Raw genomic sequence first — 13,918 nt, 5'->3', positions numbered from 1 at the left:
CAGTCAACATTTTTCTAATTTTTGTCACAGTAAAACAAAACTATTGTAAATCAGTCCAGTTTTGGGATGTGTTGTCATATATGTAGTGCTCTTGAGTAAAGCAGTCAAAATATTACACAAAACTTGGAAGAATCTTAAACAGGCAAATTGATGCACTTCAATTATACTTTTATGTGTGCTAAATGGTAAATTGGTACGTGTTTGATAAATTGGTTTTTTTTTTTAATTCATTCGTGGGATGTTGGCATCACTGGCCAGGCCAGCATTTATTGCCCATCCCTAATTGCCCTTGAGAAGGTGGTGGTGAGCTGCCTTCCTGAACCACTGCAGTCCATTTGGGGTAGGTATACCCACAGTGCTGTTAGGAAGGGAGTGCCAGGATTTTGACCCAGCGACAGTGAAGGAACGGCAATATAGTTCCAAGTCAGGATGGTGTGTGACTTGGAGGGAAACTTGCAGGTGGTGGTGTTCCCATGTATTTACTGCCCTTGTCCTTCTAGTTGGTAGAGGTCACGGGTTTAGAAGGTGCTGTCTAAGGAGCCTTGGTGCATTGCTGCAGTGCATCTTGTAGTTGGTGCACACTGTACTGTTGCCACTGTGCGTGGAGGGAGTGAATGTTTGTAGATGGGGTGCCAATCAAGCGGGCTGCTTTGTCCTGGATGGTGTCGAGCTTCTTGAGTGTTGTTAGAGCTGCACCCATCCAGGCAAGTGGAGAGTATTCCATCACACTCCTGACTTGTGCCTTGTAGATGGTGGACAGGCTTTGGGGAGTCAGGAGGTGAATTTCTTGCCACAGAATTCCTAGCCTCTGACCTGTTCTTGTAGCCACGGTATTTATATGGCTACTCCAGTTCAGTTTCTGGTCAATGGTAGCCCCTAGGATGTTGATAATGGGGGATTCAGTGATGGTAATGTCATTGAATGTCGAGGGGAGATGGTTAGATTCTCTCTTGTTGGAGATGGTCATTGTCTGGCACTTGTGTGGGGCAAATGTTACTTGCCACTTATCAGCCCAAGCCTGGATATTGTGTAGTTCCTGCTGCATTTCTACATGGACTGCTTCAGTATCTGAGGAGTCACGAATGGTGCTGAACATTGTGCAATCATCAGCGAACATCCCCACTTCTGACCTTATGATTGAAGGAAGGTCATTGATGAAGCAGCTGAAGATGGTTGGGCCCAGGACACTACCCTGAGGAACTTCTGCAGTGATGTCCTGAAGCTCAGAAATTGACCTCCAACAACCACAACCATCTTCCTTTGCTCTAGGTATGACTCCAGCCAGCAGAGGGTTTTCCCCCTGATTCCCATTTACCTCAGTTTTGCTAGGGCTCCTTGATGCCATACTCTGTCAAATGTTGCCTTGATGTCAAGGGCAGTCACTCTCAGCTCACCTCCTGAGTTCAGCTCTTTTGTCCATGTTTGAACCAAGGCTGTAATGAGGTCAGGAGCTGAGTGGCTTCGGCGGAACCCAAACTGAGCGTCAGTGAGCAGGTTATTGCTAAGCAAGTGCCGCTTGATGGCACTGTTAATGACACCTTCCATCACTTTACTGATGATTGAGAGTTGACTGATGGGGTGGTAATTGGCCGGGGGTGTAATCGGATGGGGTGGTAACTTGTTCTGCTTTGTGTGTACAGGACATACCTGAGCAATTTTCCACATTGCAGGGTAGATGCCAGTGTTGTAGCTGTACTGGAACAGCTTGGCTAGTGGTGCGGCAAGTTCTGGGGCACAGGTCTTCAGTACTATTGCCAGAATATTGTCAGGGCCCCCATAGCTTTTGCAGTATCCTTCAGCCTTCAGCCATTTTTTGATATCACGAGGAGTGAATGGAATTGGCTAAAGTCTGGCATCTGTGATGCTGGGGATTTCAGGAGGAGGCCGAGAAGGATCATCAACTCGGCACTTCTGGCTGAAGATTGTTGCAAATGCTTCAGCCTTCTCTTTCACACTGATGTGCTGGGCTCCCCCATCATTGAGGATGGGGATATTTGTGGAGCCACCTCCTCCGTTTAATTGTCCACCACCATTCACGGCTGGATGTGGCAGGACTGCAGAACTTAGATCTATTCCGTTGGTTATGGGATAGCTTATCTCTGTCTATCGCATGCTGCTTACGCAGTTTGGCATGCAAGTAGTCCTGGGTTGTAGCTTCACCAGGTTGACGCCTCATTTTGAGGTATTCCTGGTGCTGCTCCTGGCATGCCCTCCTGCATTCTTCATTGAACCAGGGTTGGTCTCCTGGCTTGATGGTAATGGTAGAGTGGGGGATATTCCGGGCTGTGAGGTTCCATATTGTGGTTGAGTACAGTTCTGCTTCTGCTGATGGCCCATAGCGCCTCATGGATGCCCAGTTTTGCATTGCTAGATCTGTTCGAAATCTATCCCATTTAGCACGGTGATAGTGCCACACAACACGATGGACAGTATCCTCAATGTGAAGGCGGGACTTCGTCTCCACAAGGACTGTGCGGTGGTCACTCCTACCAATACTGTCATGGACAGAAGCATCTGCGGCAGGCAGATTGGTGAGGACGAGGTCAAGTATGTTTTTCCCTCGTGTTGGTTCCCCCACCGCCTGCTGCAGACCCAGTCTAGCAGCTATGTCCTTTAGGACTCGGCCAGCTCGGTCAGTGGTGGTGCTACCGAGCCACTCTTGGTGATGGACATTGAAGTCCCCCACCCAGAGTACACGGACCTGTAACCAGTTATATTTCAAAAAATTAAACAGGAACCATACGTATCTTTGGGGAAGCCTGGAATATTTGGATGAGAGCTTTTTAATTTTAAAAAAGCTAAGTATCATCCAAGTGGACCAGAACAAAATGCATATGTATAACTTTATAGCTTACAGTTTGAAGTAATTGCCCTGAAAAATCATTATGGATTGGATGAAATCCAGTTTATATTGAACTTTAATTTGAAATCTTTTTTGTTTTTACAATGTCAGATACATTAATGCTGTTGTTATTCATGCCAGTACAGTGCCCCAGTTTTCTGTGTAGTAGGGTTAAAAGCAAGAAGTATGCAGTTAAGTTATAGTATCTACTTTAAGCTGGAGGGCAACAAAATGTTGGTGTGTACAAAAGGAAGCAATGGCTCCAATTTATTGGGCTCTTCTACTGCTACTGTTTTTCTCTACTGGGTTTCTTCCTCCTTTTTCCTTAAAGCCACCACACCCTTCAATGTCCATCATGATATTATTCAAGTCGGAGCAATGTGTAATGGCTTCACTGAACAATTACATTTATGATACACTCACAGCAGAATTACCAGAGTTTAATGTATAGTGGCTTATTGGAATGGCTGCTGCCATAATTGTACAATATCTGAAGATCTAATTGAATGAATTTGACAAAGAGTTGTACATAAATTTCAAACTGCAGTAGAAGAGCAGGAGTAAGCTATTCAGCCCCTTGAGCCTGTATTGCCATTTAATTAAATCGTGGCTGATCTGTACTTCAACTCCATGAACCTGCCTCTGTTCCTATCTCTTATACCCTTACCTAAAGTAGGTAGAAAAAATAATGGAAGTGGCAGAATGGATTGCTTGCTGGCTTCAAGCCAGAAAGTGGGAGTAAAGGGTTGTTATTCGGAGTGGCAGAAGGTGGGAAGTGATGTTCCACAAGGATCAGTGCTGGTACCAATGCTGTTCACAATTTAGTAAGGGGGTGCCTTTATTGCTGCGCAGGTGGCGGGGAGAGTGGACACTCAGCACTTGGGCATTGAAACTTGAACTTCTTTGCTTCTAGCTACTTCCAAGGATCAGCTGCAGATTTTAGTGGCATCTCACAAATGGCAGCACACTACTGCATCTCACAGGTCACTAATGCCCTCTTTGCCAGAGATGGACAGTATATTCATTTCATGACAGATGCAGCCTTGCAGATGCAGAGGGCATTAGGTTTCGGTTCCATCACTGGATTCCCCCAGATGCAGGGTATCGTCAGTTGCACCCATGTAGCTATCAAGGCACCCAGTGACTGCCCACTCAGATTCTTCAAGAGGAAGGGCTTCCTCTCCCTCGACATCCAGCTGGTCTGTGGCCACAACAGGAGCTTTCTCCATGTATGCACTCGCTTTCCTGGTAGCTGCCAAGACTCCTTCATCCTACTCACCCCTCTGCAGGAGCCCTAGACAGAGATGCAGAGGTGATACAACCAATGCCACCTGCTCAGTAGGACAACCATTGAGCAGACTATCTGAAGATGCGATTCCAGTTCCTGAACTGGTCAGGTGGTGCCTCCAGTACCCTCCTGCAAGGGCTTCAGTCATTTTGGTGGTCTGCTGCGCTCTCCATAACATGGCCCTCCAGGGAGGTGTGGACCTTGAGGTTGGTGAGGCCCTGGTACGAGCGAGCTCATCCAGAGAGGATCAGGAGGTGTGGGAGGAGAAGGAAGAGGAGGCAGAAGAGGATGATAGAGGTGCTGCATGATGAGGTGACCTCCGCCTGCCACTCTCTGGGAAGAGGACCTCCCTCCTCTCCCTCATTGCTTCCAGCATTAGATCCAGGTTGATACTGATGAAGCAAGGGCAGCCCTACCCTAGGTGCCAGGCTCTTCTGTGACATCTTGCTTCCCTCTGGTGCTGTGGAAAGCAAATTTCTCACTTAGGACAACCGGCATCCTCAGTGATGGCTGACGTGGGGTGTCAAAATGAGCCCCATACTTCTTCTGACCCACCTCCGTTCCTGGCTCCATTAGCTCGAATTGGCCAGGAATCTCGTCTCCGTACCAGTTAAGGGCTAGCCCATGTGAAAATCTTAACTTCAATCAGCCTCCCACTGGAGATGTGTTTCTGATCCGAAAACATAGTTTTGTGAAAGGGAAATCATGTATAACCAATTTATTGGAGTTCTTTGAAGAAGTAACATGTGCTATGGATAAAGGGAACCGGTGGATGTACTGTACTTAGATTTCCCGAAGGCACTTGATAAGGTGTCATATCAAAGGTTATTGCGGAAAATAAAAGCTCATGGTGTAGTGGGTAACATATTGGCAGGGGTAGAATTTTGGCTAGCTAACAGGAAACTGAGAGTAGGCATAAATGGATCATTTTCTGGTTGGCAAGATGTAACAAGTGGTGTGCCACAGGGATTTGTGCTGGGACCTCAACTTTTTACAATTTATATAAATGACTTAGATGAAGGGACCAAAGGTATGGTTGCTAAATTTGCTGATGACACAAAGATAGGTCGGAAAGTAACTTGTGAAAAGGACATGAGGCTGCAAGGGAGTGGACAAAGATCTGGCAAATGGGGTATAATGTGGGAAAATGTGAAATTGTCCATTTTGGCAGGAAGAGTAAAAAAGAAACATATTATCCAAATGGTGAGTGATTGCAGAGCTCTGAGATGCAGAGGAATCTGGGTGTCCGAGTGCATGAATCGCAAAAAGTTAGTATGCAGGTAGAGCAAGTAATTAGGAAAGCTAATAGAATGGTATCATTTATTGCAAAGGAAATTGAATACAGGGCATTGGTGAGACCACATCTGGAATACTATATACAGTATTGGTCTCCTTATTTGAGAAAGGATGTAAATGCATTGGAAACAGTTTAGAGAAATTTTATTAGGCTAATACCTGGAATGGGCAGGTTGTCTTATGAGGAAAGGTTGGACAGGCCAAGCTTGTATCTGCTGGAATTTAGAAAAGAGGTGACTTGATTGAAACATATAAGTATCCCCTTGTGGGAGAATCTAGAACTAGGGGTCACGATTTAAAAATAAAGGGTTGCCCATTTAAGACAGAGATGAGGAGAAATTTTTTCTCTGAGGGTTATGAGTCTTTGGAACTTTCTCAAAAGGCAGTGCAAGCAGTGTTTTTAAATACTTTTCAGGCAGAGGTAGATAGATTCTTGATGAGAAAGGGGGTGAAAGGTTCGCGGGGGTAGGCGGGAATGTGAAGTCGAGGTTACGATCAGATCAGCCATGATCTTATTGAATGGTGGAGCAGGCTCGAGGGGCCGAGTGGCCTACTCCTGCTCCTATTTTCTATGTTTCTAAATGTAAAAGTGAACCATTGAGGATGATCAACTGTTGTTGGTTTTGGCAAACGTTAATAGAGATTGAAACGTGGTCATTCTTTAGAACATTTATAAACTGGATCTAATTTTTCATGATACTCTTCCTTTGGCTCCCAAGAATGCTGGCATCATTGTTGATTGTGTGGTAATTGTCAAAGACACGCAACTCTGAGGCTTGCGTACTGTTAATATAATGTGGCAAGCATGTGTGCTGCAGCTACTCTGTGGCCAGCACACTGGAGGACTCAGCTCAGTCTCCATTTCCATTAATAACCGACTTGACAAATTTTGAGCCTGGCTGCTGCAAACTTAAATAAGAGAAAGAGCTTTTAAACCCATTTCTGTATCTGCATGTGCATATACATTTCTTTGTGTTACAAACTGGGATATATTACCACTAATTAGATTAGTTGATATGGGCCATCTATTATTCTTGACACATATCAGGCCGTTCTGTATAATGTATGAACATTGGTATATTTCCACTTTCCGTTCAATTGCTTTATTTTAAAGCATCAGGTGTCATGGCACATGGGAGTTGCTGTGATTTCAAACAACAACCTGCATTCAAAAAGTACCTTTAACATAGTAAACGTTCCAAGGTTCTTCACTGGAGTACTAGCAAACAAAATTTGACATCAAGCCACACAAGGAGGTATTAGGACAGATTGGTCAAAGAGGTAGGTTTTAAAGAAAAGCAGAGAAGTTTAGAGAGGCAGTTCCAGAGCTTAGGTTCAAGGTAGCTGAAGACACAGCTACTAATGGTGGAGCAATTAAAATCAGGGATGTGCAAGACACAAGAATAGAAGGATCATAGAGTCATTTACGGCACAGAAGGAGGCCATTTGACCTTCAAGTCCATGCTGGGTCTCCACAGAGCTATTCAGTCAGTCCCACTCCCCCGCTTGATCCCTGTAACCCCTGCAAGTCTATTTCCTTCAAATGACCATCCAATGATTTCTTTGCCAAGGAGCGCAAAGGTTTTGGGTGGTTGTTGGGCTGGAGGAGGTTACGCACATAGGGAGGAGCGAGGCCATACAGAAATTTGAAAACAAGGATGGGAACTTTAAAATCGAGGAGTTGCTGGACTGGGAGCCAATGTAGGTCAGTGAGCACAGGGGTGAATAGGACTTGTTGCATGTTATGATACCAGCAGGAAAGGTTTGGATGATCTTAAGTTTATGCAGGGTGGATGGGAAGCTGACCAGCAATGTAACCTCTGAGCTGCGCGGCTATGCAGCAACTCAAAAGTTCCTTGCAGGCTGTGCATAAGTTAGCCCCTTTAGTTCCGAAGAAGGGTCACTGACCCGAAACGTTAACTCTGCTTCTCTTTCCACAGATGCTGCCAGACCTGCTGAGTGGTTCCGGCATTTCTTGTTTTTATAGCCCCTTTAAATTATTGTGTGTGTATGTCCATGGCCACGCAAAAAGTTTGAAGGTACCGTGCACTTAAACAAATCTGCTGCGCACTCCAAAAAAAAATTAGATACGTTGCCAACTAGGGGAGCATTGGAATAGTTGTGTATGGAAATAACAAATGCAAGGATAAGGGTTTCAACAGCAAATGAGGTGAGGAAGGGCAGGTGGAAATAGGTGGTTTTGGCAATGGAGTAGATGTATGATCAGAAGCTCATCCCAGGTTGCAAATGGTCTTGTTCAGCTTCCGACTGTTGCCAGGGAGAGGGATGGAGTTGATGTCTGGGGAACAATGTACGGCAGGGACCGAAAAAGTACCACTGGGACTGCAGTTTAGGGAGAAGTGTATGATTGTTTTTATTCATTCATGGGACATGGATGTTGCTGGCAAGACCAGCATTTATTGCCCATACCTGTATGGCCCTTGAGAAGGTGGTGGTGAGCCATCTTCTTGACAGCTGAGTGGCTTGCTAGGCCATTTCAAAGGCAGTTAAGAGTCAACCACATTGCTCTGGGTCTGGAGTTACTTATCGGCCAGACCAGGTGAGAGATTTTTTTTCTCTCAAGGACATCAGTGAACCAGATGGGTTTTTTATGACTAACAATAGCTTCATGGTCACCATTACTGATGCTAGCTTTTTATTTCGGATTTATTTAATTATCTAAATTTAAATTCCCCAACTGTCTTTGTGGGATTTGAACATATGTCTCTGGATCATTAGTTCAGGCCTCTGAATTACTAGTCCAATCACATCATTATGTTAACCTTCCATAATTATTTTCTACTTGGGGACATGGAGTTATTGATTGTAGTAGTGCAGATAGGATGGGATGTACATGGTGGCCTTACAGTGATATTGTTTTTGATCTGTGGACTGTAGCTCAAAATTGAAGAATTTTGATTGGTAAATATCTAAAGTTGAGATCTTGATGAGAATCTTATCTTTGACTTAGTGTATAAATCAGTGATCTGCTTGGAAATAATTCTAATATTACAACGTATACCTTTTTGAAGAATTTCTAAATCAATTTATTACACATTTACCACTGTGCTACTTCTGCTTCACAGTGATCCTGAATTTGTTCACTGCATAAGAAAGAACTTGCATTTATACATCTTTTTGTACCCTCAAGAGGTCCCAAAGTGCTTCATAGCCAATTAGTACTTCTGTACTATAGTTACTGTTGTAATGTAGGAACAGTGGCAGCTAATTTCTTACAAATCCCTCAAACAGTAATGAGGTACATGCCCAGATAATCTGTTCTTAGTGATACTACTTGAAGGATAAATATTAGCCAGGGCACTTGGAGAACTGGCCTGCTCTAATTTGAAGTGCCATGGATCTTTTTGAGAGGCCAAAGAGCAGTACCTCCAACAGTGCAAGAACCCCTCAGTACTGACTGAACTATCAGCCTAGATTATGTGCTCAAGTGTCTGAAGTGGGGCTTAATCCTCTACTTTCTGACTCAGAGGCAAAGGTATTACAAGCCCACAGTTACTTTGACTACATTTCCTCACACCTTGCTTCCTGTAAGGACTCCATTCCATTCTCCCAGGTTCTTCATCTCCGTCGCATCTGTTGTAATGATGCAACCTTTCACACCCACACTTCAGATATGTCACCCTTTTTCCTCAACCAAGGATTCCCCCCACCATGGTTGACAGGGCCCTCGACCAATTCCGACCCCTTTCCCTCCCTCTGAGAACCACGATAGGGTTCCCTTGTCCTCACCTTCCACCCCACCAGCGTCCATATTCAATGGATCAGTCACCACCATTTCTGCCACCGCCAGCATGATGCCACCACCAAACACATCTTCCTCTCCCCTCCCCTTTCAGCATTCCAAAGGAACCATTCCTCTATGACACCCTGGTCCACTCATCAATTACCCCAACACCTCGTCCCTTTCCATGCAACACCTTCCCTTTTACTTCCTCTCTCCTCTCTGTCCAAGGCCCCAAACACTCCTTCCAGGTGAAACACCAATTTCCGTGTACTTCTCTCAATTTGGCATATACCGTATTTGCTGCTCACAATGTGGTTTGCTGTACATTGGGGAACCAGACGCAGATTGGGTGATCACTTTGCGGAACAGCTCTGCTTAGTCACAAGCAGGACCCTGAGCTTCTGTCATCCTGACATCTCTGCCCTCAGCCTACTGCAGTGTTCCAATGAAGCTCATCATGAACTCAAGGAACAACACCTAATCTTTGGATTAGGCACTTTGCAGCCTTCTGGATTCAAAATTGAGTTCAACAATTTCAGACCATAATCTCTGCCTCCCCCACCCAACCCCATCACCATCTTGTTTCCTTTTCTCTTTGCATTGTTTCAGTCTTAATCTTGTTTCCTCTTGTTTTGCTTTCGTACGGCAGATGTTCTTTATTCTGCCATTTATACCTCTGGACACATCTCGTGTCTCTTTGCTTCCATTATTATTCCCTTTGGCACTGGCCCACCAACTGTTTTGTCATTTAATGTCTCCCATCTTCTGCCCATCACAGACCTTCCCTTTTGTTCTTTTTCTTGCTCCCCCATTTGACCTACTTAAAACCTATTAATTTCTAACTTTTCCCAGTTCTGGTGAAAGGTCATCGACCTGAAATGTTACTCTGTTTTCTTTCTCCACAGCTGCTGCCAGACGCTGAGTAGTTCCAACATTTTCTGTCTTTATTTCAGATTTCCAGCATCTGCAGTATTTTTGCTCTTGTACTACCACTAAGTCAGGGGTCTTACCATACAATAATAAATTGAGATAGTTTTACATTTTTAAAAAAAACTTGAGTAGGAATACAATTCATGCCCACAAATGCATGTTGTCAATTTTTGGTGATGCTTTTGTGTCAACATTTATGATTGGGAAGTGTGGACATGCCATTTCACATTCAGTTTTGCTTTCAGAATGTGGTTGTAAACACTGACCACTGGGTGGCACTGAGGAACAGTTTCTGAAAGTTTTCTGTCACTCCAGCCAATCAAGGTTTTTTTTTTGCACCTTTTTTCATGTGTTTAGAATTTGATTTTTTCTTCTCCCCTGATAATTGGGGTATCTGTCAGCTTACAGGCTTTCTCTTACTAACAAGCTATGATTTTTGTTGATTTGCACTCTTTTCAGTTTGTTATTTTTCGTTTGTGTTTTTGGAAGTTTTCGTTGTTCTTAGTTTTACAATTTGTTCTCATATTGTTTGGAAGCCTTAAGATAAAACCTTTCAAGATTGTACAGATCTTGATTCCCTTGTGCAATATCATGGGAAATTTATTAATATTCTACAATCTAGCAATGCTGATAGTGAGTTAGCAGAAGGTTGCAATTCAGTATCTTTTTTCTTTCTTCTTTCTTTTGGGCCTCCTTATCTCGAGAGACAATGGATACGCGCCTGGAGGTGGTCAGTGGTTTGTGAAGCAGCGCCTGGAGTGGCTATAAAGGCCAATTCTGGAGTGACAGGCTCTTCCACAGGTGCTGCAGAGAAATCTGTTTGTTGGGGCTGTTGCACAGTTGGCTCTCCCCTTGCGCCTCTGTCTTTTTTCCTGCCAACTACTAAGTCTCTTCGACTCGCCACAATTTAGCCCTGTCTTTATGGCTGCCCGCCAGCTCTGGCGAATGCTGGCAACTGACTCCCACGACTTGTGATCAATGTCACACGATTTCATGTCACGTTTGCAGACGTCTTTATAACGGAGACATGGACGGCCGGTGGGTCTGATAAACTAAGTTTTATTTTAATTATTTAAGAGCTTTGAACCATTTCGTTAGTTGAGTGTTTGCTCACTCCCAGACATTACAATTCAGACTCCTCTGGGAACTTATTTTTTTGCCAAGCACAAAGAAACTTTTTAAAAGATGGCACATATTTCTTATGAACCAAAGCATATCCTTGTATTTTAAGTCATCTGAAAATTTCAATGCTTCTACTGACCAATAAACCCCATATGCTACTGATAAGATCATTTAATGAAGTAGAAGCTGCTTCATATTTTCTAAGTCTTTCGATAGCTGGAGAAATAATTCAGATTGTATGTCTCAGGCTCAAAACTATAAATCAGGTTTGTTAAGAAGTAAAATGAACACAAGCAAAATAACAATTTTCACTAGTTTCCAGAATATACTTGCAGTCCTTGCTCCAAAACCAAATAAGAGTCCCAAAGTCTTTGAGCTTCGCCATAATGACATTTAATTTAGACCAACATCCCTAACATCAAGGTCATGAAGAAAATCAGGCATTCAAAGTGTCCCTGCTAGCTCCTACTTGTCAGTGGGCTGGTGAAACAGGAATGCAGTAGCAACATGGTATCCCAACAATTCGTTTCCAGCTATTCAGCCCTTTCAGTTCTGGTCTAAACTGAGAGGTTTTGGTTGCAAGACCCCCTGTTAGAAGGAAGTAGGGTCCTTACAATAAGCAGGTTGGGTGGCAGTATAATCAAGCTTTTGAAATTCGATGGGTTTGTAGTAGGCATTGATGGACAGCCTATCCCAGAAATGGAGATGGAGAAGTCAAGGAATGGAACTGAGAAATCAGAAATGGACCAAGCAGTGTTTAGGGAGGGGTGGAATTTAAAAGCAACGTTGATGGAATTTTCCAGTTCTGGCCAAGAACAGGAAGTAGCACTGGCACAGTCATCAATGTACCGGAAAAAAGAGGTCAGGGAGAACTCTCTCAGGACTTGACATCTTTTGTAGCTTGAAAAATGTTCAGGAATGTAGCTATGGAAACCTATGTTGAGCATTTAAAATTATTTTGCAATCACTGGACTTGTAAATCTAATATATAAATGCTTCCATATAAGCAATTCATTTTGTTAAGTCTGTATATTTCTTTAAAGCACAATATGTGCAATTGGTAACTGATAGAGGAGTAGGTACGCAACTGATTATTCAAAATTATGTCGAGACCATGAAAGCTTAATTTGGAGGGTGAGGTGGCATAGAGGATAAGCAGTAAATATCCTAAAAGGCTTCCTCCAATTTGTAATGTGCAGGGCACATTTTATGTTAGTCTGTGTAGCAGGAATGATCTACTCAATATTATGTGTCTTTCAAAATACTAACTATTCAGCCTCTGTACCATATCACACACCAGGACACTTGAATCACCATTTACGTAAACAAAATTCTGCTTGGGATGCAGGGTGGCGGGGGAGTGAGAGATTTGTTGAGATTGACGTAAAGTTGCATTGTTATTTTGGCAGTTTTTTTATATCCAGCGATCATCATGCATTATCAAGTTGTAAAATCAATTAATTTTAAAATATTAACTTTTGAAATATCTGTTCAATAATATGAATTGTTTGCCAATGTAATGCATACTTAATTATTATTAGTATGACAATTTCCATTAAGTACAAATGAATTGGTTGTTGAAATTAGAAGTTGTTTTGTCTTTTTCTTGCCATTACTAGAAGAGAAATTAAGATCATTCTTGTGTAGTCTGCCTCTTCAATATAAAACCTGCCCCAGTAGAACGTTCAAGCAAATGTATGTAATTATGCAAATTATGCCCATCGTTCAGCCTTTTATATTCTTCGTAAAGTTGCTAACAATAAGACAGATCAACCAAATTCAAAAAAAATTCTCTGTTTCGTACATCTTTGTGGAGATTTCAATGCGAGATATATCTTTTGCATTATTGTTACAGTAGTTTATTAATACTGTGAATTTATTCTCTATATGCCCAATTATTCAGAATTGATATTTGTATTTACTGTATGAAAAGTTCCAATAAATTGCTAAGCAAATGCAGATTTATATTTGTAAATAAAGATTTGTGGAGCTATGTGCTTCAAAAATCACCTGTCCCTAGTAGTGCAACTGCAACTTAAATGCTGAGTGTGCACTGCAGTTTCACTCCAGATGGTGAATAGCTCTTTATTCATTCCTCTCCTTCACCTTTCCCTCCACTTCCACAAAATTAAAGCACTCAAAAACAGGACTGGTAGGTCAATGCACTAACTTATTAAATTGCTGTAGCTAAAGCTTATTTATGTATGTGTGTACGTGCTTCATTCTGTCCCGAAATGTCACAAATATATTGTATTAACAGTCTTGATCTGAAACTCTTAAGGCAGCACAAAAAGTGGTGGTTGATATCTGTGCGTTCAAGTTCTGTTTTGCTCCTCCGCTTTGTATTGTGAAATGTACTTTTTATTTTTGGTAATCCATGATTCAAGAATAAAATAGCTCAAAGAAGCAGCACTTTATTCAATCCCAACAAGTTGAAATTAAGAGTGGAATCAAAGTTAAGGTACAAAATCAATTCAAACAAGTGTCAAGCATATTTGATAGATTAGTCACAGCATTTATTCAAGTGTTGGTGTGTGCGTGTGTCAAACATGGCAGACACCTTATCGGCACTCTGACTACAAGGAGCAAAATGTATGATTTATGTGACTTATTCTCCCTATACAATTTTTCAAATAGTATGCAATTGGAGACGATCCTACTGCACTAAATCTTTTGGGGAATTTGAATTAAATGT

At 42.6% G+C, this 13,918-nt stretch overlaps 1 protein-coding gene across 20 annotated transcripts in view; it reads left to right on the top strand.

The window, feature by feature from the left end:
* Positions 1-13,918, top strand: part of slmapa (sarcolemma associated protein a) — a 256,494-nt gene that overhangs the window by 174,630 nt on the left and 67,946 nt on the right. The window lies entirely within an intron of this gene.

Source organism: Heterodontus francisci, chromosome 19 (assembly GCF_036365525.1).
Source record: "Heterodontus francisci isolate sHetFra1 chromosome 19, sHetFra1.hap1, whole genome shotgun sequence".
NCBI classification, from domain to species: Eukaryota; Metazoa; Chordata; class Chondrichthyes; order Heterodontiformes; family Heterodontidae; genus Heterodontus; species Heterodontus francisci.
This window is presented reverse-complemented; position numbering and strand designations above follow the sequence as displayed.